Source organism: Bos grunniens, chromosome 13 (assembly GCF_055505025.1).
Source record: "Bos grunniens cultivar Pamir isolate PY7600 chromosome 13, Bosgru_T2T1.0, whole genome shotgun sequence".
In the NCBI taxonomy this organism is placed as follows: domain Eukaryota; kingdom Metazoa; phylum Chordata; class Mammalia; order Artiodactyla; family Bovidae; genus Bos; species Bos grunniens.
In genome coordinates, this window is record NC_141177.1 from 929,922 (window position 1) to 957,742 (window position 27,821).

At 42.8% G+C, this 27,821-nt stretch overlaps 1 long non-coding RNA gene across 1 annotated transcript; it reads right to left on the reverse strand.

Moving 5' to 3' along the window:
* LOC147359942 (uncharacterized) lies at nucleotides 1-27,821 on the reverse strand. The gene is made up of 2 exons (XR_015138566.1): nucleotides 27,571-27,821; nucleotides 1-486 (listed from the first exon to the last, which is right to left on the reverse strand). It is a non-coding gene; the product is annotated as an uncharacterized LOC147359942 (long non-coding RNA).

Here is a 27,821-nt window from a genome sequence, read left to right on the forward strand (position 1 = left end):
AATAAAAAGGATTTTAATATTATTTTTTCGAAGAAGAGCCCTTTTCCCTGCACACGGGTGTCTTACAGGCTGAGGAACACAGCGCTTTGCACCTTCTGGCCTTAGTTTTGCCGTCTGTGAAATGGAGCGAGACTGACGCCTTGTGCAGAGCGGTGGTGAGGCATGCGCAGTGCTCCTGGTGGGGGCGGGATGGACGCGCCGTGACACTGGAGTCGGTTCGGGTCTTCAGATCCCCGAGTTTACCATTTGTGAATCTGCCCCTCCTGTTTAACTCAACGGCCCTTCCCTTCTCAGCACTCTAAAAGCTGTATTTCAACCAGCAGCAGAACGACTTAAGGGGGTGACTCCTGCCTCCTCGTTCTTCTAGCAGGCTCCTGCTCCGCATTGCGAATGGGGCATCCAGAGGGTTATTTTTCCTGTATCACACTCCGTGTGCTCCGCGCATGGGTGTCGGCTGACCCAGCACATCCTCAGCTGGAGCAGTGTCTATGAATACAAACCATAAACCTGAATCACTAGGGCAATGAATCGTGGGTGCCCACCTCCATCAATCTCCTCTACAAGCATATTGCACAGGAGGATTTTTCACTGGTAGCGACTTTCTGTTGGAATTTCAAAACATTCATGCAGTTTCTCTTGGGCAAGAATCTTATTCAAGCAAGGACTATTTTCTTTCCTTTTTTCTCTATTTGCCCTTCTTTCTTTGTAAAGCCTGGAACAAAAGCTCCTGTATCTAGACTCCATTTTATTTTGTTGCACAGGGATCAGAAGTATGATCATTTTTATAGAGATTCTATCCATAGAAGTTACTATTTGTTTTCGAACCCAGGTCAACGGGAAGAAAAAAGAGAGAAAATGGAGGGATAAAAGAGGAAAGAAGGGTAGGGAGAAGAGACAGAGAAAGAGCGAATGCCACAGGTGGAACTGAGGCTGTGAATTTAGACAGAACTTGTTTTAAATTTTGGATCTACAACTTTACTTGTATGCAAATCCAGTGAATAAGTTCTAAAAGCCTCAGCTTCCTCATCTGCACAATGGATATATTATTATTAATCCACTCCAAGATGCTGTTAAAGAGATTAAATAATGTAATACATAGAGAACACCAAGCTGCCTGCTTCAGCGAGTACATAGTCACTCCGATTCAGCTCCTACTAACAACTGCTATTATATTCATAGAACAGCCACTGGTTGATGGCCTGCTCATGGCTAATTCAAATAGTATTTCGTCTCTACCAAACAGCTAAAGCTCAGAACAGAATAGTTCATTATATTAAACCATGGATTCTAGAAATGGAGACTTAAAATAGACACTGAACATCAGGACTTACACAATTAAAAGTCTACTTGGAATCTATTTTATGATCAAAGGGATCTTTCTAGACCTTTCCTGGGGCTGTGCTGTACTAAGTCACTTCAGCTGTGTCCGACTCTTCGCAGCCCCATGGGCTGTCGCAGCAGGAATGCTGGAGTGGGCTGCCATGTCCCCCTCCAGGGGATCTTCCTGACCCAGGGACTGAGCTCCTATCTCTTACTCTCTGCACTGGCCGCCTGGGAAGCCTTCCTGGGATGTGAAAAACGACAAAAAGAGCTCAGTGCCTTCAGACCAACGTACTGCTCACAGAGAAAGGCGGAGGAGCGCGACTCATTCACTTGCCTCTCAGCGCCCTCTGAGACAATGAGTGGGTTCATATGAAAAGGAAGCTGCAAGAACAGAGGAGAGCGTGGAATGAGTTTGATTCCATTATAAAGCTGGTGTAACACTGGAAAAAATCAAATGCACACAGGTGGTCTGCAGTAAGCATGAAATCTACGTGGACACACAGAAAGAAGATATTGGTACCAACTGCTGAGGCAGACGAAAACAAAGATGTACTTATTAGTTACAATCTTATATACTTCAGAAAATTAAATTCACGTCCATGGATGTTGTCTTGATTATTATGAAATGAGGATGAAATGACTGCAATGAAGATATTTCAAGAGAACATTCTGAAATTTCATACTGTCACTGAAACGCTTAAAGATAAAAATTCTGTGATGAAAGAGACAAGGACTCTATTTGAAATTTAGAAGTGTTATCAATATTTTATATCACAGTATTTTATAGAAATAATAACTTTTTTGTGTTATTTCCTGGGCATATTTCCAAAATTATCATCAATGAATGACATTTGAAGGCAAATGTTATCTCTTATTTCATATAAGCTGATAAAATGTTTTTAAAATCATCAAATAAATAAAACAATTCCTGTATAACTTGCTATCTGACTTTTTCTAGCATGTATGATCACTATTATATTTAATGTCTAAGTCACAATACTTGTGAGGCCTTGGAATTTATCTTTTTAAGGACTCAGTTTCCTCATCTCTAAAGTAGGGATAACAGCAGTGATTACTTCCTGGGATATTGTGGGGATTAAATAAAGCATGTAAAACCCTAATCCTGACTCACGGCAGCAAGAATTTAACAGATTTAATACAGGTGGTGGCTGATACGAAACTCTCTGATTTGGACCAGGGGTATATCACTGATGTTGGCTCTTTAGTGGAGCAGCAAAAACGGAAACATAATAATCCTGTGTCGTAAAGCCACACTCTTCACTGTGGTCTTATTTCAGTTATATTTGCAATGGTATAAAAATTATAAATACATAAAAGGTTAGTTAGGTCCATGAAATATTAAAAATACAAGTATTATAATCTTAGATTAAAAAATATTTTCCTAGGAATGTAAATTCACTCACCTTTGTTTAAAAAGACTTGTGCAAGGATTTATACTGGGCTATGTTTTACAGTCACAAAATCCCAGCAGTAATTTAAATATCCTCCAGTAGAAGAATGACAAGTCACAGAACATCTATGAATCCTCTTTACACACTAAGAAGAATGAGGTAAATAAATGAAAGAATGTGAAGTGGTATTTAACTTCCTTGGGCATGAAAAACGTGCTTAAATGACAACCTAGTGGTCTGTGCCCACTTGTGTTAGGAAGGATGACACACACATGCACGCCTTTACGGACGGAATCAGAAAAGGCAGAAAACGGCCACAGCGGTGCTGGCCGTTGCGAGCAGCACTGAGGAACTGAGAAACTAAAATGTAAAAAAGAAAGAAGAATTCTTTCTATATGCTTTTTGGTGCTATTTAAAAGTTTTAATGTTCATTTAATCACCTTACAAAAAAGATATGATATTAAGCTGTAAAAGGGGCTTCCTAGGTATCACAGTGGTACAGAATGCGCCTGCCAACACAGGAGATGCAAGAGACAAGGGTTCGATCCCTGGGTCGGGAAGATCCCCTGGAGAAGGAAGTGGCAACCCACTGCAGTAATCTTGCCCGGGGAATCCCATGGACAGAGGAGCCTGGTGGGACACAGACCATGGGGTTGCAAAGAGTTGGATGTGACTAAGCACACACACATTAAACTGTAAAATAAGCCGTTAAGATCGCTTTTTCCAGTGGTCATTTATTTTCTGGCTTCCCAGATAGTGCTAGTGATAAAGAACCCGCCTGCCCGTGCAGGAGACTTAAGAGACGTGGGTTCAAATCCCTGGACTGGGAAGATTCCCTAGAGGAGGGCACGGCAACCCAGTCTGGTATTCTTGCCTGGAGAATCCTGTGGACAGAGGAGCCTGGTGGGCTCAGTCCATGGGGTCACAAACAGTGGAACACGACTGAGTGACTTCTACTTTTTTAATTTATTTTCATTTAGATTTGATTGATTCCAGGACAGTATTGAGATCCTCTATCAATGTATACGTAGCACACTATAGAATCAACAGTGTTTTGCTCCCCAATACAATAGGGTCCGTGCCGTAGACACAGTCTTCTAATCATTTTAACCTGGCTGCCCAGACACTACAAGTCAGGAGGAAGTACCTAAATGATACCTGCCCAACCGTTTTCGTTCCAAAGAGGAACTGAAGAATGAAGTGTTATATGTGGGGATTCACTAGCTTATTGACTTTCTGAGACAAATTTTAATGTTGGGTGGTGTGGTTTCTTTTGAAGGGAAAGATTGCAAACCCTTTTCTTTAAATGTAAATAATAATCAATGGCTGGAAAGAACCATAGTGGTTAACAGAACAAACAGCCCTCAATTACTCTAAGACCAAATGAAAATGTAATCTATAAGTATTACTTTAAGGTATTTTAGATTCAGTTAGGTAAAACAAACAAACAAAATCTCAGAACTTCGTTTGATTCTCGATTAGAATCATGACCCTTTAATACAAGTAATAGTGAGAATCCGACCCCTTGAAGATACACACAATGTAGTGTAACGCTGGGTTATATATACATTACCTGGAGTGGGCAACTGGTTATTTTATGTTGCTCTTTTTGAAGAAATAAATCTCCTTAACTCATTTCAAAGTGGCATAACCCAGAACTCAATTCCTGGCATCAATAAACTTCAGAGTGCTGAATTTAAAGGGCAGTCCATCCCATATCTTATTCTCCTTCCTGTCTGTATTGGAAACTTGTTACCACTGATAGCATCCTGACCCTCTATTAGGTTGTATTAACTAGTTTGCCTGGTACAACAGTCTTATTTTTTTCCTAAATATTCTGTTTAGAGGAATGTCTTCTAGTCTCACTCTCCATCATGGTGTTGTTTTAGTTGCTAAGTCCATGCAGCCCCATGGACTCTACCTGCCAGATTCCTCTGTCCATGGGATTTCCCAGGCAAGAACACTGGAGTGGGTTGCCTTTTCCTCCTCCAGGGGATCTTCCTGACCGGGGATCACACCCACACCTCGTGCACTGCAGGTGGACTCTTAACCGCTGAGCCACCCGGAAGCCCCTCACTCCCCACGCTTTCCAGGAAGAACCTCAGCTATGCTCATGGTTAGGACCGTGTTTTATCACCACTGGCTTCCCAAGGTTGTACCATCTAACCAGACCACTCCCCCGAGCACTGGCATTTCCTGTCTAACCAACTGCAGGCCAGTTTTCTCCCAAAGTCCTACAGGCCTCTGAAATCCACTGTACACAAAATTCTATTTCATCACTGTATTCATTCCACATCCTTTATGCCAATGACATCCTTTATAATAGTTGGGCTTCCCTTGTGGCTCAGCTGGTAAAGAATCTGCCTGCAATGCGGGAGACCTGGGTGTGATTCCCTGGTTGGGAAGATCCCCTGGAGAAGGGAAAGGCTACCCACTCCAGTATTCTGGCCTGGAGAATTCTATGGACTGTAGAGTCCCCAGGGTTGCAAAGAGTCAGAGACAGGAGTGTCTTTCACTTTCACAGCTAGCCAGTTGCGTAAGTAAAAAGCTGTGGACCTCATCCTGCACTGCAGCTTTCTCACGATCAGCATCACCTGTGCAGTGTGATGAACACAGATTCCCAGGCTCATCCCCTGAAATTCTGATTCAGGAAACCCAGGGTTGGGCTGAGACTCTGTGAATTAAATACTCACATCGGTAATTCTTACACTGTACTCTTCTCTCTCCCCAGTAATAAAGTCCTATGTATTCTGACTGATGAACAGTTCCTGCACCCGTTCGCTCCCCTCCCTGTGAAATGACGTGAGACGAGGCTCCACCCGCTGTGCTCTGGTGCGTCAGTCATAGCTAACTCATCTCCTGCCACTGCTCCCCCAGCCACCCCTCACTGCTTCCCTTCCTCGCCACCTCATGTTCATCTGACTAACTTCCACTTGCCAGTTAGATATCAGCTCAGATATTAATTCTTCTAAAAAGTCCATACTGATTTCCGTGTTCTGGAATAAATACATAAGTGTTTCCAGAGGAAAACTAATGAGATTTATCTTTTGCATACTGCTGACGTCTGTCATTGGGGCTTCCCTGGTGGCCCAGTGGTAAAGAATCCACCTGCCAATGCAGGAGACAAAGGTTCGATCTCTGGGGCAGGAAGATGCCTTGGGGGAGGGCATGGCAACCCACCCCTGTATTCTTGCCTGGAGAATCCCATGGACAGAGGAGGTTGGCGGGCTACAGTCCACGGGGTCTCAATGAGTCAGACAGGACTGAGCAACCTAGCCTGCACATACACATGATGTTCTTCTTCAGACGTGAAACCCTGTGAAGGAGACCCACAGCATCCATGACACATGATGTTCTTCTTCAGACGCGAAACCCTATGAGGGGGACCCACAGCATCCATGACACATGATGTTCTTCTTCAGACGTGAAACCCTGTGAAGGGGACCCACAGCATCCATGACACATGATGTTCTTCTTCAGACGCGAAACCCTATGAGGGGGACCCACAGCATCCATGACACATGATGTTCTTCTTCAGACGTGAAACCCTATGAGGGGGACCCACAGCATCCATGACACATGATGTTCTTCTTCAGACGTGAAACCCTGTGAAGGGGACCCACAGCATCCATGACACATGATGTTCTTCTTCAGACGCGAAACCCTATGAGGGGGACCCACAGCATCCAGGACACCCAGTCCAGAGGAGTGCCACATGTATTAACTGAATAGACAAGTTTACGAACCAGGATGATAAGTATGCAAAGCTATGGTGGAAGGAGTCAGTTGGAAGGTGACTATGATGGAAGGTGACGGATGCCTACAAGCTAGAGCTCAAATTTTAAAGACAAATCAGTAAAAAAAAAGGAGGAGTTTGGATTGGATACACAGAAGTGAGAAATTCCCTAGGGCTGATGTATACGGACTACTACTTTAAAAAGACAAAACATTAACCTCCAAATGGCACAAAACCAGTTTTAAACTTGTGTGCAAAGACCCTTTGATAACCTCCTGGAAGGACATCTCTCACAGACTCATAAATTTGTTTAAATTATGATAATAGCAATTAAAATAAAATTAATCAAACACACCATGGAAATTTTCCTTAAACATATTTAGATTCTTAAAATCACCATTAAACAGATGAAACCATAACGGAAGTGCACTTTCGGCATAATTGTCATTAACTTGCTAATCATCTGTATTCATTTAAACCCTAAGTGTGTAACTATTCACATGTAGCACAGTCATTCTGCCTCAGATTAGAGAAGGCCTCGGTAAAACAGGATGAAGAAGTAGGTAAACTCAAGAAATGTAAGGGCTTCCCTGGTGGCTCAGTGATAAAGAATCCACCTGCCAATGCAGGAAACACGTGTTCCATCCCTGATCCAGGAAGACCCCACACCCTGAGGAGACGCTAAGCCCATGCGTCACAACTCCTGAGCTTGCGCTCTAGAATCCGGGGGTCGCAACTACTGGGCACACCTGTGGCAGCTACTGAAGCCTGAGAGCCCGAGAGCCTGTGCTCTGCAACAAGAGGGGCCACCACAGGAGGGGCCACCACAGGAGGGGCCACCACAACTCAGTCATCATGCCTGAAGGGGAGCCCCCCATCCCCGCTCACCACAACTAAAGAAAAGCCCGAGTAGCAACCAAGACCCAGCACGGCTAAACATTAGTTCACTTTTTAAAGAAAGAAATGTAATGTTATGAATGTGGGGGTCAGTTCAGTTTAGTCGCTCAGTCGTGTCCGACTCTTTGCGACCCCATGAATCACAGCACGCCAGGCCTCCCTGTCCATCACCAACTCCTGGAGTTCACCCAGACTCACGTCCATCGAGTCGGTGATGCCATCCAGCCATCTCAGCCTCTGTCGTCCCCTTCTCCTCCTGCCCCCAATCCCTCCCAGCATCAGAGTCTTTTCCAATGAGTCGACTCTTCACATGAGGTGGCCAAAGTACTGGAGTTTCAGCTTTAGCATCATTCCTTCCAAAGAAATCCCAGGACTGATCTCCTTCAGAATGGACTGGTTGGATCTCCTTGCAGTCCAAGGGACTCTCAAGAGTCTTCTCCAACACCACAGTGCAAAAGCATTAATTCTTCGGCACTCAGCTTTCTTCACAGTCCAAATCTCACATCCATACATGACCACTGGAAAAACCATAGCCTTCACTAGATGGACGTTTGTTGGCAAAATAATGTCTCTGCTTTTCAATATGCTATCTAGGTTGGTCATAACCTTCCTTCCAAGGAGTAAGTGTCTTTTAATTTCATGGCTACAATCACCATCTGTGGTGATTTTGGAGCCCCAAAAAATAAAGTCTGACACTATTTCCACTGTTTCCCCCTCTATTTCCCATGAAGTGATGGGACAAGATGCCATGATCTTCGTTTTCTGAATGTTGAGCTTTAAGCCAACTTTTTCACTCTCCTCTTTCACTTTCATCAAGAGGCTTTTGAGTTCCTCTTCACTTTCTGCCATAAAGGTGGTGTCATCTGCATATCTGAGGTTATTGATATTTCTCCAGGCAATCTTGATTCCAGCTTGTGCTTCTTGCAGCCCAGCCCAGTTTCTCATGATGTACTCTGCATAGAACTTAAATAAGCAGGGTGTATGCAGCCTTGACGTACTCCTTTTCCTATTTGGAACCAGTCTGTTGTTCCATGTCCAGTTGTAACTGTTGCTTCCTGACCTGTGTACAGGTTTCTCAAGAGGCAGGTCAGGTGGTCTGGTATTTCCATCTCTTTCAGAATTTTCCACAGTTTATTGTGGAATGTGGGGATAATAAAAACTAAATTAGAAAACACTCCTCCAGCTTAAAATGGTAGCTTTGAAGTGCTTAGTGCTTCATTCTGTTACCTTCCCTAGGTGTCAGCCACTTAGTTAAAAGTATGAAGAGAGGCAACGTTGTAAGAATTACTGATATGCACGTACCCTGGACACTGTTTTTGTTTTGAAAAAGAGGGTGAAAGGACCTAAACATCTCTGCATCAGTCAGAACCACTTTCACAGGATGCTAGTGGCCACTCTATTACAGGAAATCTCCAAGAAAAGGCTTAAAAGCAGTTTGACTTCTTCACTTTTCTCCCCATCCCGTCACATAAATACATACCTGCAGCCCTATGTCTAAATATTTACAGTTATAAATACAGCCAAAGAATGGATGCTTTTGAACTGTGGTGTTGGAGAAGACTCTTGAGAGTCCCTTGGGCAGCAAGGAGATCAATCCAGTCAATCCTAAAGGAAATCAGTACTGAGTGTTCACTGGAATATTTACATACAAAGCTCCCATACTTTGGCCACCTGATGCGAGGGGCCGACTCATTGGAAAAGACCCTGATGCTGGGAAAGATTGAAGGTAGGAGAAGGGGACGACAGAGGATGAGACGGTTGGATGGCATCACTGATGCAATGGACACGAGCTTGCGCAAACGCTGGGTGATAGTGAACGACAGGAAAGCCTGGCCTGCTTGTAGTCCATGGGGTCGCAAAGAGTCGGACGTGACTGAGCGAGTGAACAAAGCACTGTATTAAGTACTGTATTGAGTAGCATATAATCTGTCTTCATATTCGGGCAAGTATATTGCCACATTTACAATTTTTTGAATTATATAAGTTTAAAGCACTTATTGACTGAGAATTTGCCAAAGTGTCAAATTTAACTATTATTATAGATGTCTGTGTGCTCTATTCGGACAAGAAACAAAATCCATAATTCATGAAATGCTTTATACTTATAACATGGAATATATTTTCAGTAAATATATTTCAGTAAAATCACAAATGAATATGTCATAATCAGTTCAGTTCAGATCAGTCGCTCAGTCGTGTCCTACTCTTTGTGACCCCCATGAATCGCAGCACGCCAGGCCTCCCTGTCCATCATCAACTCCCGGAGTTCACTCAGACTCACATCCACCGAGTCAGTGATGCCATCCAGCCATCTCATGCTCTGTCTTCCCTTTCTCCTCCAGCCCTCTATCTTTTCCAGCATCAGGGTCTTTTCAAATGAGTCAGCTCTTCGCATGAGGTGGCCAAAGTATTGGAGTTTCAGCTTCAACATCAGTCTTTCCAATGAACACCCAGGACTGATCTCCTTTAGGATGGACTGGTCGGATCTCCTTGCAGTCCAAGGGACCCTCAAGACCCTCTTCTCCAACACCACAGTTATAATCAAGATTTCCACAGAATTTGTGTTCTATGGACGTCAGTGGACTAAACGATTTTAAAAAATAAAGTGCAGCTATGAAGTAGATTGTGTAAATCACACAAATTGTTTTTTTAAGTTTTTTGTTTTAAATGGTTAAAGTGATCTCAAAATTCAAAGATGCAATACAAACTGAAACGAATTAATATCAACATTTTAAGCAAATTGTTTACATCAAAGTGAACAAGTGTGACAACTGTGCGGCTGCTCCCGTTTCTGCACTGACATTTTCCTACGTGTGCTAGGAAGCTACTCAGGAAACCAATAAGCAAAATTCATGAAAAGAGATGCTCATTAGGACAAACTGGGGTGAAATTCCTTAATTTCAAGATTAATAACAATAAGAACATTGAAAAAAATAGCAAATTATTAAGAGTGCTTATTTTAGGGTATTGGAATTAAAAGTAATATATAATGTTTGTACTTTCGCATCTTTTCCAAATTTTTCACAAAGTTCACACACTGCATTTTAATCAGTTTAAAAACTACATGCTATTTTTTGTAAACTTACACCAGCTCATAACTATTAGCCACTTGCACCCAAGTTTTCCCTTAACCATTATGCTATTATATTAGAACTATTTGTTAACAACATTTCACTGTGAAAAGAACACATGAATAGGCATTTAATTGCATAAGGGATTTGTACTGAAACTATTTTAATAAATCAAGCTTGGAACATCTGCAAACATTTGTACCTAAATGTTTGAATTTTGAGATCACTAAACTACATATTTGAAGGAACAGCAACCTAAAAGCCCAAAAGCTCTGAATCAAAATGAAGATGAAATATTTCAACACAAACCTGCTGCCAAAGTCTTAGCACAAAATCACTATTGTTTTATACACAATTCTGATTTGTTGAATGAAGTTTCAGTTCTCTTGATGCAAAACAGCAAAGCTTTGTAAATAGAAAAACAAAGGAATTAAGTACTGATACACGAATGAACCTTGCAAACATTATGCAAAGTAGAAGAAGCCAAACTCTAAAAACAATATATTGTATGGTTCCAGCTACATGAATTGTCAGAAAAAGACAGATTCACAGAGACAGAAACACGTCCATGATTTCCAGATATGACAGGGATAGGGTGTAACTACATAAGCATGCAGCTTCTTTGAGGGTGATGAAAATATTCTGGAATCTGAAAGTGGTGATAATTGCACAACTTTGTTAATATGCTAAGAACCACAGAATTGTCCAGTTTAAAATAATAAGTTTTATGATATGTGAATTTCAATGCAATTTTTTAAAAAAAGAAAAGAAATGAATGCCTTGTCAGGAAATTCCACATAGCACGTTCCATTGGAAACCGTATGCAATATTGCTGCAATATATATTATGTTAAAAATAAAAGGTCTAGTTGTCAAGAAAGCTTGAGAAATATTAAGTTAAGCAGATTCACTTTCCGGAAGGTTTTGCAGAGCCGCCAGTTGACTAGTGCGCTTCACGGTCTCGTGTTTCCTGACTGTGCTTTCTGTCTTCTGCTTGTGGAAACTCTTAGAGGAACGTGCTCTGTGAACACACTTTGAGAGCTACAGCCTGGAAGGACAGTCTTGGAATTCTCTGACAAAAACAGCTTAAATCTTCCTCTGATCAAAATGCAACTCATTATTTATTCAGGTGCCATATATTGCTAAGAAAGCTGCTATTCACACATAGCTTCATTACTGTAAATTTTTCCCTTAAACCTAACAGTCGCAGTTTTAGAGGCTTCAATACTTCATAGGAAGTATGACAAACTCTACTGGTGTAAAACAACCCAATAAAGTTAAGAGACTAGAAATTTAAGCAAGACTACTCATCAGGAAGTGAGTAAGTTGGACCCTATGGAGAACATCTTGGCAGTGTCCAACAAAATTACAAACGCACATACTATTTGATGTAGAATAACATCTAGGAACATAGCCTTATACATGAGCAAAGAATTTACATAACTGGATAGGTCGATACAAAACAGATATAGCAATAGAAAGCTATAGGTATAGAAAAGAGACATGAATATTGTTTCAGCTAGCTTCAGACATGAGTTTTACTTCATGGTATTTATTCCCTTGTGTAGTCTCCTTCCTCCTCCTCCTTGAGGTTGGTACCTGGTAAGGACTCAATGGAGCTTCCCTGGCAAGTCAGCTGGTAAAGAATCCACCTGCAATGCAGGAGACCCTGGTTCAATTCCTGGGTTGGGAAGATCCCCTAGAGAAGGGATATGCTACCCACTCCAGTATTCTTGGGCTTTCCCTGGTGGCTCAGATGGTAAAGAATTCTCCTGCAATGTGGGAGACCTGGGTTCAATCCCTGGGTTTGGAAGATCCCCTGGAGAAGGGAAAGGCTACCCACTCCAGTATTCTTGCCTGGAGAATCCCATGGACAGAGGAGCCTGGCAGGCTACAGCCTATGCAGTTGCAGAGTTGGACACGACTGAGCAGCTAAGCACAGCACAAGCACTCAGTGGACTTCCCAGGCGGCGCTAGCGGTGGAGAGCCCGCCTGCCAGTGCAGGAACTGGAGCTTCAATCCCTGGGTTGGAAAGATCCCCAAGAGGAAGACACGGCAACCCACTGCAGTACTCTTGCCTAGAGAATCCCATGGACAGGGGAGCCTGGCGTGCTACAGTCCACAGGGGGTCGCAAAGAGTCAGACAGGACTGAAGTGACTTAGCACACGTTATCTCCTCCCACATTGCATGGGGTTAATCAACAACACACTGTAGGAATGATGAAGTGTGTCTCCTGAGCTTAGTTCACAGAAGGCACTGTGGGGTTCACTTTACTCTCTCTCTGGGCTCACTCACTTTGGGAAAGCCAGCATCTGTGTCATGAAGACCCCGAAGCAGCCCTAAGCAGAGACCAGTGCAGTCGGGGGCTGAGAGCCCCATCCCCAACAATGCAGACTGGTGGTCGCTGGCCCTGAGGGCTCGGGTTCTCCAGCCTGGGCAAGCCTTCTGCAGACGCCAGCCCCTGGACAGCAGTCCAGAGACTCTCAGCCGGAACCACACAAACTGATTCATGTAAACTGCTGGTTCATGGATACTTCTGGTTCATGGAAGCTGTTTTAAGTAGCTAAATTTGGATACATAGTTACATAGAAATATATAATTAATATAGTTATCTATTATTTTATTATGTGAAGCATTTTTATAGTAAAAGATTTTTAAAATCTAAATGTAAGCAGTGAACATACAAAACATTATATATATATATATATATGTTTGTGTGCATATATATATTAGATGAAATAGACATAAAATTAAGAAATATCATTAGGACTTCCCCAGTGGTTTAGTGTCCATCCGCCAACACAGAGGGCATGGGTTGGATCCTTGGTCTGGGAAGATTCTACATGCTGGGGGGCAACCAAGCCCAAGCACCACAATGACTGAAGCCTCAAGCCCTAGAGCCTGTGCTCAGCAAGAAGAGAAGCCACTCCAGAGAAGCCCTCACACTGCAACTAGAGAAAGCCCCTGCCCAGCTACAAAGACTCACTACAGTCAAAAGCAGAAAAATAAAAAAATAAATATCTTTATATATGGATGTAAAACATTCTAATAAGAAAAGAAATATGCAGAGAAACTTGTGAAAAAAAGAGAAAGTGAACACACATCCACATGTGCTAGTGTGTGTGAGTGTGTGTGTCTATCTCTAGAAGGATACATGCTAATCTACTGATATTTACTGGTTCCTTTCCAAGAAGGCTAGGGGAGGCAGATTTGAAAAGGAGACTTTTCACTGTACTCTACATATTTATTGTATTTTCAACCATGTGAAGGCATTAACTTTTCATTTTCAAGTATTCATTTCTGCTACTGGTATGGCTCCGTGAGAAGCTCAGGTAATTTTCCTCCACAGAAAACAGACACGAAACTGCATAAAGCGATTTTAAAAACAACGGGATGATGATCAAATACAAGCACCAGATTAGAAGTGTTTACTCATGGCCAGCTGAATTTTACCAAGAAGGATGAATTTGTTGACTTCTTGCTTGAAGGTGTGGAAGCCCAGAGTTTTACTAGCCAGAAATGGTGGAGTTGGCTTGGGGCAGGTAACAGAGCAGTTAGAAATTTAAATGTGAGATAATGAGAATGGGAAAGCTATGACAACCCTAGACAGCATGTTAAAAAGCAGACATTACTTTGCTACAAAAGTCCTTCTAGTCAAAGCTATGGTTTTTCCAGTAGTCATGTATGGATGTGAAAGTTGGACCAAAAGGAAGGCTGAGCACCAAAGAACTGACACTTTTGAACTGTGGTGTTGGAGAAGACTCTTAAGAGTCCTTTGGACCACACAGGGATCAAACCAGTCAATCCTAAAGGAAATCAAGTCTGAATATTCATTGGAAGGGTTGAAGCTGAAGCTCCAATACTTTGGCCACCTGATGTGAAGAGCTGACTCACTGGAAATGACTGTGATGCTGGGGGAAGATGAGGGCAGGAGGAAAAGGGGAGGACAGAGGATGAGATGGTTGGATGTCATCACTAACTCAATGGACATGAGCTTGAGTAAGTTCCAGGAGTTGGTGAAGGACAGGGAGGCCTGGTGAGCTGCAGTCCATGGGGTTGCAAAGAGTTGGATCAATGGAGCAACTGAAAAAACAAACCAATAAATGTCCTCTTTTTTATGAAAATGATTTAATATGGCTTCCTATCATTGACAACTAAAGCTTTTATTGATACAAGGAGTTATTGGAGCAAGAATCCAGATAGAGACAGATAAGCAAAAACCGAATCCATCGATTGGGTCAAGGAAGCCAGTGGCCAGACGGGTTTAAGATCATGGTCATTTTCCAAGGGGTCAGTGGCACGAGCACTTGGAACTGGATAATAGGGGAGATCTGGAGCCTGAGAGCCAGATGGAACCAGCTGGGACTAAGCTCTTACTCATGTGAACATCTGGTGACAACTCACTCCAGGTCATGGAGTCAGAGCATCCGGATTCCTCTCACCTTAAGGATAAATCTCGAGGGCACAGTCTCCTGTTGCCCCACAGTGAAGCGGGGCGTGGCCCACAGCCTTCTCAGCAAGCAAAGCCTCTTTCCTCTAGAGCAACTTCAGAGGAAATTCCACAGATTTAAACAGAGTATTCTTACAGGAAGGCATTTTCTGGAGAGTCTGAAATTAGAATGTGTTTATACTAAGAGAAGTTAATTTACAAACCATCATAATTTACCTTGATCTACTTGATCTACTAGTACCTGGTCAGAATGATTTAAATCTGAAATAACTCTCTGACTGACATATCTATTCCAGATGCCAGGAAAAACCAATTTAAGAGAACCAACTATTCAGTCTCCCTGTATAACAAGAAAAGAATGCCCATTCATAACTGAAATGGCAACTGACCATGTTGGGGACCACTTTTTTTTTTCTTTTAAATGACACAATGAACAACTAGTCAGTGTTAGGTCAGCTTTGCTTTTTCCTACTGCCTCCTGTTCATGTCATACGACAAATTCATACTGGGCTGAAATTCAATTAGTTTCTAAAGCAGGACTCATAAGTTAAATGCTACCTGTTACTACTCAATTGGAAATACAGTTTACTATTTGGGGGACTTGGGCTTCTTTTAGTTGAGTCCTTATTTAAAAAGCATATTCACGTTACCATGCTTCAAAGAGTAAACTATGTTTTTCTTTTTCAAGAGATTCATATCTTATTCAAGTTCCTGTCAAAATAATTTCCACTCACAATAAATGTGGAGACTTTTTCTACCCCATAAGTGGTTTCTCAAGTCTCTGAAACTAATCAAATTATGAAATTAAAAATAATGATTCATTTACACTTGTTAATTCATTCAACAAATGTTTATTAAACAAGCAACGTGTATTAGGCCCTATGTTACTGCTGAGAAGAGGAATTAGAAAAAGGAAACAAACACTGCCCCTACTGGGATAACTGGGAAGGGTCCACAGGAGCCTCCTCAAGGAGGACTATCAGCATATTCTAGAGAATGAGGACAGAAAACCCACTTTGTGGAGTAAGAAAGGTCTAATGAAATGGCTGTGCCTTTCATGCCAGTAAGGAGAGGCATTTCCCCTTTCAATATCAATTTCACAGTATTTTGCATGTGCAATAAATGCACTATCAGATTTGAAACTTTGCATGGAGTCTCACTTGCTGACGTTGAAATCTAGTTTGCTGAGTTGGTTCCTCCAATGAACACAAAATATGTACCTACTGCTTGCTAAGGGAGCTACAAAAGAAATGAAAAGCACAGATTCTACTGCTGTGAATGGACCCTTCCCGTTAAAAGACAAAACTGTTCAGTCAGCATGTTCATTAAATAGAACTGTCTTTTCAAATTATCAGCTAAACATTTGATCACTTTTTTTTCTTGTGGAGGCATTCAAGAGTTCATCCTAAGAACTCATCTGAGAGAATACTAGATATTCCTGAAAAATTCACATCAATAGAAAGATGACATGTCAATAATTTCTGGAAATAATAGAAGGATGCTAAAAGTCAACATTCTGCCCAGGTCTGTGAGATGAAGAGCACTTCCTGCGAAGGGAGAAGGCCAATTTCCTGGGACTGTTTTGCAAGACATTAAAGATATTTAAAGGAAATTCTACTGGAAGAATCAGTGGGTTTCCTGCCATGTTGCTGCTGACAAATAATATTGTCTCCTTCTGTGCAGCTCCATTTCTGAGACAATACCAAAGCTACAGCATGAAGGACAAAGGAAGGGGGGATTTCTATAAAATAATCTTTTTCTTATGTCAACCAGAGTACAGCCTTGGCAGCAGACAGATGCCACAATGCAACACCAGTCAACTCAGCTGAACAATATTACATAGAGCATAGGAGGCTTCAAAATGCAAAACTCCTTCTTTCACTGTATTCACTCCTGAGTCTGACAGCGAGAGCTGTTGCGTCTCAGTTTGGAAAGTGAAAACGCTGGTCGTGGGTGAACGTGATACTCTGTTCACCCCGCGTTCACCCATCCCCACTGCCGGCACTAGGACCTTCTCCTCAGAGCCCACACCTGACGCTGTTTCCAGCCTTGTGATTCACGAGACTAACACTTCCCTCCACAGCTCAGGGCCGAGCAGGCAACCTAGTCTCAAGGGCAGAGAACCCACTTCCCACCGGTCACTGGGGCCCCGGGCAGAGCCTCAGCCAGCCACAGAGAGCTTCCAACTTACAGCCTCACTGCGGACTTCAGACAGTAGGCTGTGTCCTCACACTGGGGTTTCTGAGAATGTGCGCCCTGGCGTTTAGCTGTCGTCTCATCCCGCATGGGGTGTGTTTGCCTTAGAACAAAGCTAATACAGTGCAGAGCAGAGTTTTAAGGTGGAGAGAGAAGGCGTGATTTTAAGCCTGATATAATACACACCTGAAATTTTTATTTACCTTGTGTGTGTTAGTCGCTTAGTCGTGTCCGACTCTTTGCGACCCCATGGACTGTAGCCCTCCAGGCTCTTCTGTCCATGGATTCTCCAGGCAAGAATACTGGAGTGGGTTGCCACTTCCTTCTCCATTCATCTACCTTAACTAATAATAATGTTAATTAATTTTTATTTATTTACATCTTCAACTAAATTGAAACGGCTTTCTATCTTCTAGCCAAATGCAACTGAGTCCTGAAAAACAGTATCTATCTAGCTATATCTTTATCTACATCTAAATATACTTAGAGATATGTAGATACTATAGTCAAGTGGAAGAACCTTGAATATGATTAAAGGTACACTGTTTATGGAGTCTGGTTACCTAATGCTCAAATTCCAAGAATTTATATACTATAGAACCCGAAGCAATGGATATAATCACTCTGAATTTCCCATCCTTCATATAGAAAGCATAGACCCCAAATCTTATACCTTGCAAATTCTATGAGTATTTAATTAGGACATAGAGGTTGAGTTGCACACTTTAATCCAGAGGCCCCCAACCTCCATGTCTGATGCCCCATGGTCTGAGATGGAGCTGACATCCTGACATAATAATAAGAGAAACGAGGGGCACAGGAAACAGAATGTACTTGAATCACCCCTAAATCACACCCTCCACCCCGGTTCATGGAAAAACTGTCTTCCATGAAACCAGTCCCTGAGGCCCAAAAGGCTGGGGACCACTGCTTTAATCCCCGTGAATGGCCCCCTGGAGAGCCCTCTAGAGGACCGCACTCCTACAGGATAGGGTGTCAAAAGAGTGTTGAGGGCTTCCCGGGCGAGTAAAGAATCCGCCTGCCAATGCAAGAGACACAGAAGACATGGTTCCATCCCTGGGTTGGGAAGACCCCCTGGAGGAGGAAATGGCAACCTAGTCCAGTATTCTTGACAGGGAAGTCCCACGGACGATGGAGCCTGGTGGGCTACAGTCCTCAGGGTCACAAAGAGGCAGACACGACTCAGCACGCACATGTCAGGAGTGCTGACACCAGAAACTGAACAACGGGCAGCCCGAAAAATGGACGGAAGATCACCTCGACCAAACAAACGCTTTCCTCGTGTGATGCCAGAGCGTCAGACCTGGAAGCAACCCAAAACATCCCTTCATTCAGATATTTCATTATAGGAAAGAGAACACAGGCCAGCAAAGGGGACGGGAGAAGTTGCAGTCATATGGCCGACGGCAGAGTGAAACCTGGATTTCAAATTCCCTGTCTCCTTCTGTCCATGATATCCCTTTATTTGCCACAGCTGGGAAGAAAACCGTGCTGTGCTTACAAACCAGATCTGAGCGGCTCTGTTTAGAATGCTACCAGCTGGCTTGCTTATTTCTAGAGTCAAAAAAAATTAGGGAAAAAAAATGTTGGACTAACCTTTTGCAGGTGAGATTGAGTGGCAGTTGCTATGCAACCCAACAGGGAGGATTTATAGTCTGTAGGAGTTGAGTGGGAAGCAACCGAATCTGACTGCAAGTTGAGGGCTGAGAGAATAGAAGCAGGGTGGAGACTGACCAAGCCTGCCTTGTGCTTGTACTTATCATGGAATATGAATGCTAAAGAAAACTTAGAGTTTGAAACAGTTTCAGAGTTTGGTGAAATTTCATTTTATTATAACAATTTCTTATTTTACCTGTTGGGCTAAAAGATTTAGATAATTACTCTTTTCTTTTTTTTAGTTGAATATATTGGCACAGCCCATCACAGATAAAAACTGTACTGTCTTTATGAGAACCCCATTTTTTCACTTTGGATTCAATACAATATTTCTATTGAAAATAGAGTCTACATATTTCCAAAGCAGTGATTTGCATATTTTCTTCTGAAAACAAACAAATCAAAATTACACAGTTAATAAAGAAAATATGAGTCAAATCAATTTTTGTGATCTGAAGAGACTGAATTTTACAATTTTAAATAATTATCTTTTACACACAAGTAAATTTATGCATTATTGGAAAAGAACCTATTTTAAAATGTTTAATCCAGGGCTTCTCTGGTGGGTCAGTGGTACAGAATCTGCCAGTGCAGGAGATTCGGGTTACTCCCTGGTCCAGGACGATCCCACAGGCTGTGGGGCAACAAAGCTCGTGCGTCACAACCGCTGAGCCTGTTAGAGAGGCCTGTGCCCTGGAGTCCAGGAGCCGCAGCCACCGAGCCCATGCCCTGCAGCAGGAGGAGCCACCACAGAGAGAGGCCTGGGCACTGCAGTTAGAGGAGCCCCTGCTTGCCACAACTGGAGAAAGCCCAAGAAGCAATGAAGACCCAGCACAGCCAACAAATAAATAAATAAAATCACAAAATGTTTAATCCAGATATGTGAATAGTCAGCCATCCATTAAATGAGAATTATGCAACTGACATCATTTCCCACATCTCTTTTTCATATTCCCCCTAATCTTTCATGATTTCTCTGCCTTAAAAAGTACCAGGCGTTCTTCATGACTTTGTTAGCTTTCCAAAGCCCCAGTGTCCTTCCCCTACTGTGTTTCGCATCTCAAGCTGAAGAGTCTCATTAATTGAACTTTGTTTTCCTCCAGCATTACATCAAAACCTCTGTAGAAAGTCTAACTCCCACAAGGATGTGCTCTCATCTTAAGATCCCACTGACAAACAAGCAACCAACCAAGAGGCAAAAATCAAGCTTTTGAAAAGATGTCAGGTAGTTCTTCCCTGTCTCCTGCTTTTTCTTTTTTTTTCTTTTGTCTCCTGCTTTTTCATTTGCAGTGTGAGGTCACTTCTAAGTACAGTTGACAGTAAATTAGTTTTAAAACTTAAAGTCTGACTTAGGTTCTAATATATGTGGGACTCGACCCCATTTCTAAAAATAGACAAATTATTCTAAAATCCTCATGCTACAAAATGTCTGAAATGCTGAATAAAAGGTGTGTTAACAAAGCCTTTAAACACATAGCTGTGATGTGAACTGAGGCACACACCTAGAGACAGGGACCTGCCCTAAGAGTGTCTGCCAGTCTCGTGAGTCACATGAAGCTCTTAGCTGAGAGTCCCTAAGGGAGATGGGAGACTACTTCATCCCTTGGAAGGCAAGGAGTTGCAGCAGAGATTCCTGTGTTATCTAGAATCTCCAGTACCTTCAGTGATTCATTACTTAAAATAAAAATAACCATCCCATTTCACAAAAGGAGTAGTCAAAGACACTTGTCTGAATCAATTTTGGCTGTGTGTGAGAGGTGAACCATAAAAAAGGCTGAACACCAAAGAATTGATACTTTTGAGCTATGATGTTTGAGAAGACTCTTGAGAGTTCCTTGGACTGCAAAGAGATCAAAACAGTCAACCCTAAAGGAAATCAACCCTGCATACTCATTGGAAGGGCTGATGCTGAAGCTCCAATACTTTGGCCACTTGAGGCAAAGAGCCGACTCATTGGAAACAACCCTGATGCTGGAAGACTGACTGCAAGAGGGGATTGAAGGGGGAGACAGAGGATGGGGTGGTTATATAGCATTGCTGACTCAAAGGACATGAATTTGAGCAAACTTCAGGAGGTAGTGGAAGACAGGGGAGCCTAGTGTGCTGCAGTCCATGGGGTTACAAAGAGTCAGACACGATTTAGTGACTGAGCAACTACCCGAAACGGAAGATCTGTTCTTGAAATGTGCAGTGTACAACTGGCCCTTACATGGATTTAGGGTTTGAATTCACTTATTCTGTGTGATAAAAACATTTCAACCCCAGGAATTTTTTAAGAGCAATCTTGGTGTAGTAGAACTTCCAGATGCTGCAGTAACAAGTGCAAATCCTCATTAGGTAGCATGTTCTCAAACCAAGTCTCATTGAAGCCTAGAGATAAGGTTTCAGCAAATAAGGGACCATATTGAACATCAGAGAATATAGGGAAATCAGGGACAATGAGAGAGCATTGCCGAAGTACCAAACAACAGTGTCAACTCCACAATATACTAGATACTGAAACTATCAAATACAGGATAGAAAATGAATGCATTGCTTAAAGAATGATATGCTTAAAGAAGCCGGAGACCAAGTAAAAATATCAACTAGAAATAAGGAAACTGACTGTACATATATTTTTAAAAACGGAAGCAAAGGATACATCTCAAATGAGAAATTTCATTCCAATTGAACATTTTTAAATGTATAGGTTATTCATAAGTATGTCAGATGAACATAGAACGAGGGAACTGAAAGATAAATATAAATACACTGCCTGTGCCCAGAAACTGATGGAAAAATATGGCAAAAAAGTTAAAAGCAAGCAGGATAGATAATTTTACATGGTTAACTGGAGTCCCGTGAAAGAAAATGCAGAGAATTAGAGAAGGAATATATGAAAAGAAAAATTGCTCAGAATTTTCCAGATGTTATGACAGATATAAATCATTAAGCCACTGTAGCAGAAACTGCAGAAAACCAAACATTAAAAGTGTAAGAATAGCCATAATGAATTAAAAAATTACCTGCAGAACAAGGTTGATGAGATTGACAGCTGACTTTTCTATGGCCATAGTGGAAGTCAGATGACACAAAAACAGTATCTTCAAATGACAACAAAAAATCATTACCAATTTAGACTCTATACTCAGTGACATAACAGGGAATTTTCTAGAAAAAAATGTGCTATTTGATGCAAAAAAAAGGGGAAGGAAACAAATATATCAACCAAGACAAAAGACACTAAAATCGCATATAATTAAACCTACAGAACAGACTACACGTCCATCTTCCAGGGCTTCCCTGGTGGATCAGATGGTAAAGAATCTGCCTGCAATGCAGGAGAACCCTGTTTGATCCCTGGGTTGGGAAAATACCCTGGAGAAGGGAATAGCTGCCCACTCCAGAACCCTTTTCTAGAGAATTCCATGAACAGAGGAGCTTGGTGGACTACAGTCCATGTGTTCACAAAGAGTTGGACACAACTGAGTGACTAACACTTTTACTCACACACACAATACTTCATTGCTATGACATACATACACATACACATATATGCATATATATCACACAAAAGAGTACATATATGTAAAAATTATAAAAAATAAAATTAGCACTGATTTGCTCATGAAAATGCTTCAGCTCAGTTCAGTTCAGTCGCTCAGTCATGTCTGACGCTTTGCGACCCCATGAATCGCAACACACCAGGCCTCCCTGTCCATCACCAACTCCCGGAGTTCACTCAGACTCATGTTCATCAAGTCAGTGACGCCATCCAGCCATCTCATCCTCTGTCGTCCCCTTCTCCTCCTGCCCCCAATCCCTCCCAGCATCAGAGTCTTTTCCAGTGAGTCAACTCTTCGCATGAGGTGGCCAAAGTACTGGAGTTTCAGCTTTAGCATCATTCCCTCCAAAGAAATCTCAGGGCTGATCTCCTTTAGAATGGACTGGATGGATCTCCTTGCAGTCCAAGGGACTCTTAAGAGTCTTCTTCAGCACCACAGTTCAAAAGCATCAATTCTTTAGCGCTCAGCTTTCTTCACAGTCCAACTCTCACATCCATACATGACCACTGGAAAGCCATAGCCTTGACTAGATGGACCTTTGTTGGCAAAGTTATGTCTCTGCTTTTTAATATGCTATCTAGGTTGGTCAACTTTCCTTCCAAGGAGTAAGCATCTTTTAATTTCATGGCTGCAATTACCATCTACAGTGATTTTGGAGCCCCCAAAAGTAAAGTCTGACACTGTTTCCCTTTCTATTTCCCATGAAGTGATGGGACCAGATGCCATGATCTTCGTTTTCTGAATGTTGAGTCAACTTTTTCACTCTCCTCTTTCACTTTCATCAAGAGGCTTTTTAGTTCCTCTTCACTTTCTGCCATAAGGGTGGTGTCATCTGCATATCTGAGGTTATTGATATTTCTCCCAGCAATCTTTATTCCAGCTTGTGCTTCTTCCAGCCCAGCGTTTCTCATGATGTACTCTGCATATAAGTTAAATAAGCAGGATGACAATATACAGCCTTGATGTACTCCTTTTCCTATCAAAATGCTCAAGAAATATAAAAAGATGACACTGTGTTTGAAACCCTCAGTGTGTTCCTTCATAAACATTACTGCTAGGGGGAAATGCTTGTCCTGATTCTTATATAGCATTTCAATTTAAAATCATTCTTTTTCTTTTAAAAACGTTTTAACACATTCACAAATAACTTTAACAATATTGTATATGAATTTGCCATGTGTATCTTTTATACAAATGGAATTATATTCCAAGATTATTGCGTTCTGTGAGTTTCTCCCCTCTCACCAGCCCTCTGGGTAAAAAGGATGCTTTTGACTCTCATCTCACTTTCTGGTGTTCCATTGTCCAAACGTTAAAAGCGCATCTACTGTTATCCATTCTACTGCTGACAGACACTTGGGTTACTCCCAAATCTTTATCTATTATAAAAGTTCCACTCTAGGGCTTCCCTGGTGGCTCAGTGGTAAAGAATCAGCCTGCCGATTCAGGAGACATTAGTTTGATCCCTGGTTGGGAAAGATCCCAGAAGCTTTGAAGCAACTAAGCTGCCTAGCCACAACTGTCGAGCCTGTGCCCTGGAGCCTGGGAACTGCGACTAATGAACACAGGAGGCACGAGGACTGAAGCCCGTGCGCTCCAGAGCTCAGGCTCCACAGCAAGAGAAACCACCACACGGGAGGCCTACGCCCACAGCTACAGAGGGGCCTGCACCCCAAGGCTAGAGAGGGGCCCTGCACCCCAAGGCTAGAGAGGGGCCCTGTACCCCAAGGCTAGAGAGGAGCCCTGCACCCCAAGGCTAGAGAAGGGCCTGCACCCCAAGGCTAGAGAAGGGCCCTGCACCCCAAGGCTAGAGAGGGGTCCTGCACCACAGTTAGAGAGGGTCCCCTGCACCCCAAGGCTAGAGAGGGGCCCTGCACCACAGCTAGAGAGGGCCCTGCACCCCAAGGCTAGAGAGGGGCCCTGCACCCCAAGGCTAGAGAGGGGCCCTGCACCCCAAGGCTAGAGAAGGGCCTGCACCCCAAGGCTAGAGAGGGGCCCTGCACCCCAAGGCTAGAGAGGGGTCCTGCACCACAGTTAGAGAGGGTCCCCTGCACCCCAAGGCTAGAGAGGGGCCCTGCACCACAGCTAGAGAGGGCCCTGCACCCCAAGGCTAGAGAGGACCCTGCACCCCAAGGCTACAGAGGGGCCTGCACCCCAAGGCTAGAGAGGGGCCCTGCACCCCAAGGCTAGAGAGGGGCCCTGCACCACAGCTAGAGAGGGCCCTGCACCCCAAGTCTAGAGAGGGGCCTGCACCCCAAGGCTAGAGAGGGGCCTGCACCCCAAGGCTAGAGAGGGGTCCTGCACCACAGCTAGAGAGGGCCCTGCACCCCAAGTCTAGAGAGGGGCCTGCACCCCAAGGCTAGAGAGGGGCCCTGCACCCCAAGGCTACAGAGGGGCCCTACACCCCAAGGCTAGAGAGGGGCCCTGCACCCCAAGGCTAGAGAGGACCCTACACCACAGCTAGAGAGGGCCCTGCACCCCAAGGCTAGAGAGGGGCCTGCACCCCAAGGCTAAAGAGGGGCCCTGCACCCCAAGGCTACAGAGGGGCCCTGCACCCCAAGGCTAGAGAGGACCCTGCACCCCAAGGCTAGAGAGGACCCTGCACCCCAAGGCTACAGAGGGGCCTGCACCCCAAGGCTAGAGAGGGGCCCTTCACCCCAAGGCTAGAGAGGGGCCCTGCACCCACAGCTAGAGAGGGGCCCCTGCACCCACAGCTAGAGAGGGGCCCTGCACCACAGCTAGAGAGGGGCCCCTGCACCCCAAGGCTAGAGAGGGGCCCCTGCACCCCAAGGCTAGAGAGGGGCCCTGCACCCACAGCTAGAGAGGGGCCCCTGCAGCAGCCAAGATCCACCACAGCTAAATATAAGCTAACAAATAAAATAATTAGGAAAGCTCCACTCTAAGCGTACCTTCATTAGTCTCTGCGTGAATACACCCAAGAGAGTCTCTCAGCTGTAGGAGCTGAGACTTTCACACACACATCCACAGCTTCACTGAGCCACGCCACTGTGCTTCTCAAAGTGGCAGCGGCAGCCTGCACTCCCAACGGAAGAAATCGCCTCAGTTTCATCCATTTAGTTTTTGCCATTGTGATACGTGTTACATGCTGTCTCGCCGCAGTTTTGATTTGTATGCACGACTACCAGTGACTTGGAGGATATATTGCTGTGTTCACTCACCACTCCTATTTTCTTTCCTAATGCCTTTAATGGGGCGGGATGCTTTCTTTTTGTTATTGATTTGTAGATGCTGTTTATAGTTTTGGAATGCTAATTCTTATTGTTTACATATCTTGAAAATATCTTTTCCCATTATATGGCTTGTATTTTTAGCTTTATAATATTTTTTTTGGTGAAACACAGTCCTTAATATAATCCAACATTAAAATTTTATTTATGATTTCTCATTTTTATCATATTTATAATTTAAAATTACCTATTTTAATGATTTAGATATTCTTCTAAGATTTCTTTTAAAAATTAAAGCATTATCTTTCACAGTTAAGCAATAAATCCATCTGGAATTGATTTTTGTATCTAGCATGAAGCTGAAATTCAATTTTATATGTTTCTATGCAGAACTGACTCTGCCTGATTTACTAAACAGCACATTATTTCTGTAGGGATCCACAACGGTGGCTGTGTAATACACAAAGTTCACAGATGTGTGGTAATGTTTTGTGGCTTTCTTTTCTATTCTATCAGTTTATTTTATTATGCCAAGTATAGATACACTTACAGGATAAATTATTTAAGAGTGAAGGAACAGATAATCCTGATTTTTTTCCTCCATTATCTCAGAAAAAAAAAAAACAACAAAACTATAGGGAGTATCATCCTTATTTTATATTACAAAAATTACTACAACTTTGAGAGCAAACTCTGAAAGAAAACCACATACATACAAATGCACACACACACATGAAAGTCATATCTGTCTCCTTTCTAACTATAGAAGAAATACCTCTAGGTCAATATTAGCCTCCAGAATCAGCACAACAGAATGGGAGGGAAGAAGGCAAGAAAAGGCAGGGGTGGGAAGGAAAGAAGGAAGGAGAAAGAATGACTTGGATAAACTGACCAAGAAGAACAAGGTAAATGGATTTAGAAAACAGATCGTAAAGCATGCTGAAATTTTTATTACGTAAATGCCTTGAAGACATCTGTACCAAAACACAAAGAAGAAAACAAGGCTCAGCTCATTCTTTTTTCACACTGTTATGCATTTTCTACTGAGCCTATAACAAATAGATACCTTCATAATAAAAATATTACTCTAAATTTTAAATCAGAAACTAAGAAAATAACAAAATGCTCCAAATAGTAAAAATATCAAGTATATGATGTTACATTTTATATAATGGATAACATTTCTATGTTTTCTATCTAATAATAAAGTTTCTAAACCAATTTCAGCCAATGTTAAAGAGAAAAAAACAGAGAAAACTTTGATTAATAGCAATCATTAATATTGGTTGCTGCTGCTGCTAAGTCACTTCAGTCGTGTCCGACTCTGTGCGACCCCATACACGGCAGCCCACCAGGCTCCCCGATCCCTGGGATTCTCCAGGCAAGAACACTGGAGTGGGTTGCCATTTCCTTCTCCAATGCATGAAAGTGAAAAGTGAAAGTGAAGTCACTCAGTCGTGTCCGACCCTCAGCGACCCCATGGACTGCAGCCTACCAGCCATGGGATTTTCCAGGCAAGAGTACTGGAGTGGGGTGCCGTTAATACATTTTAAATGCTACATTAGCCTGTCAATCATATTTTTATTTTCTTTTCACATTTGTTTAAGGTATATTTAATACATAACAAACACCCTCTTCCAACAACACAAGAGAAGACTCTATACATGGACATCACCAGATGGTCAACACTGAAATCAGATTGATTATATTCTTTGCAGCCAAAGATGGAGAAGCTCTATACAGTCAGCAAAAACAAGACCAGGAGCTGACTGTGGCCCAGACCATGAACTCCTTATTGCCAAATTCAGACTTAAATTGAAGAAAGTAGGGAAAACCAATAGACCATTCAGGTATGACCTGCCAGGGTCCAGCCCCAACTGATCCAGGGTATTCGAAGGAGAGACGGCGTCAGCGAGGATCAGGAAACAATTGCTGAATTAAACGTTAATTAAGGATATAAAGATAATAGAATGAGGATAGCTCAGTGAGGAAATTCAGTGGAGAAAAGCGGCTGAGTAGCTTGGTTTACGTGGGAGACCACTAAAACTTCAAGACAAGAAGTTTGCACCACTTACGTAGGCTGCAGGCGTCCTTCCGTTCTCCCGAAGGAGAGGAGAGACTGAGGCCTCCCCGGTCGGATCTTAGAAGCCCAGGCATAATTAGTAAGCATGGCAGGTTCTGCGCTCCAGATGGAGACTCAGCCAGAATTTGGGAGAGCGAGCGACATGGGGAGACCAAGTTTCAGTGAACAAGGCCTGCACTTTATTTTCCAAAGTAGTTTTTATACCTTAAATTGTGCATAGATGATAATGGGGGAAGGGGTGGA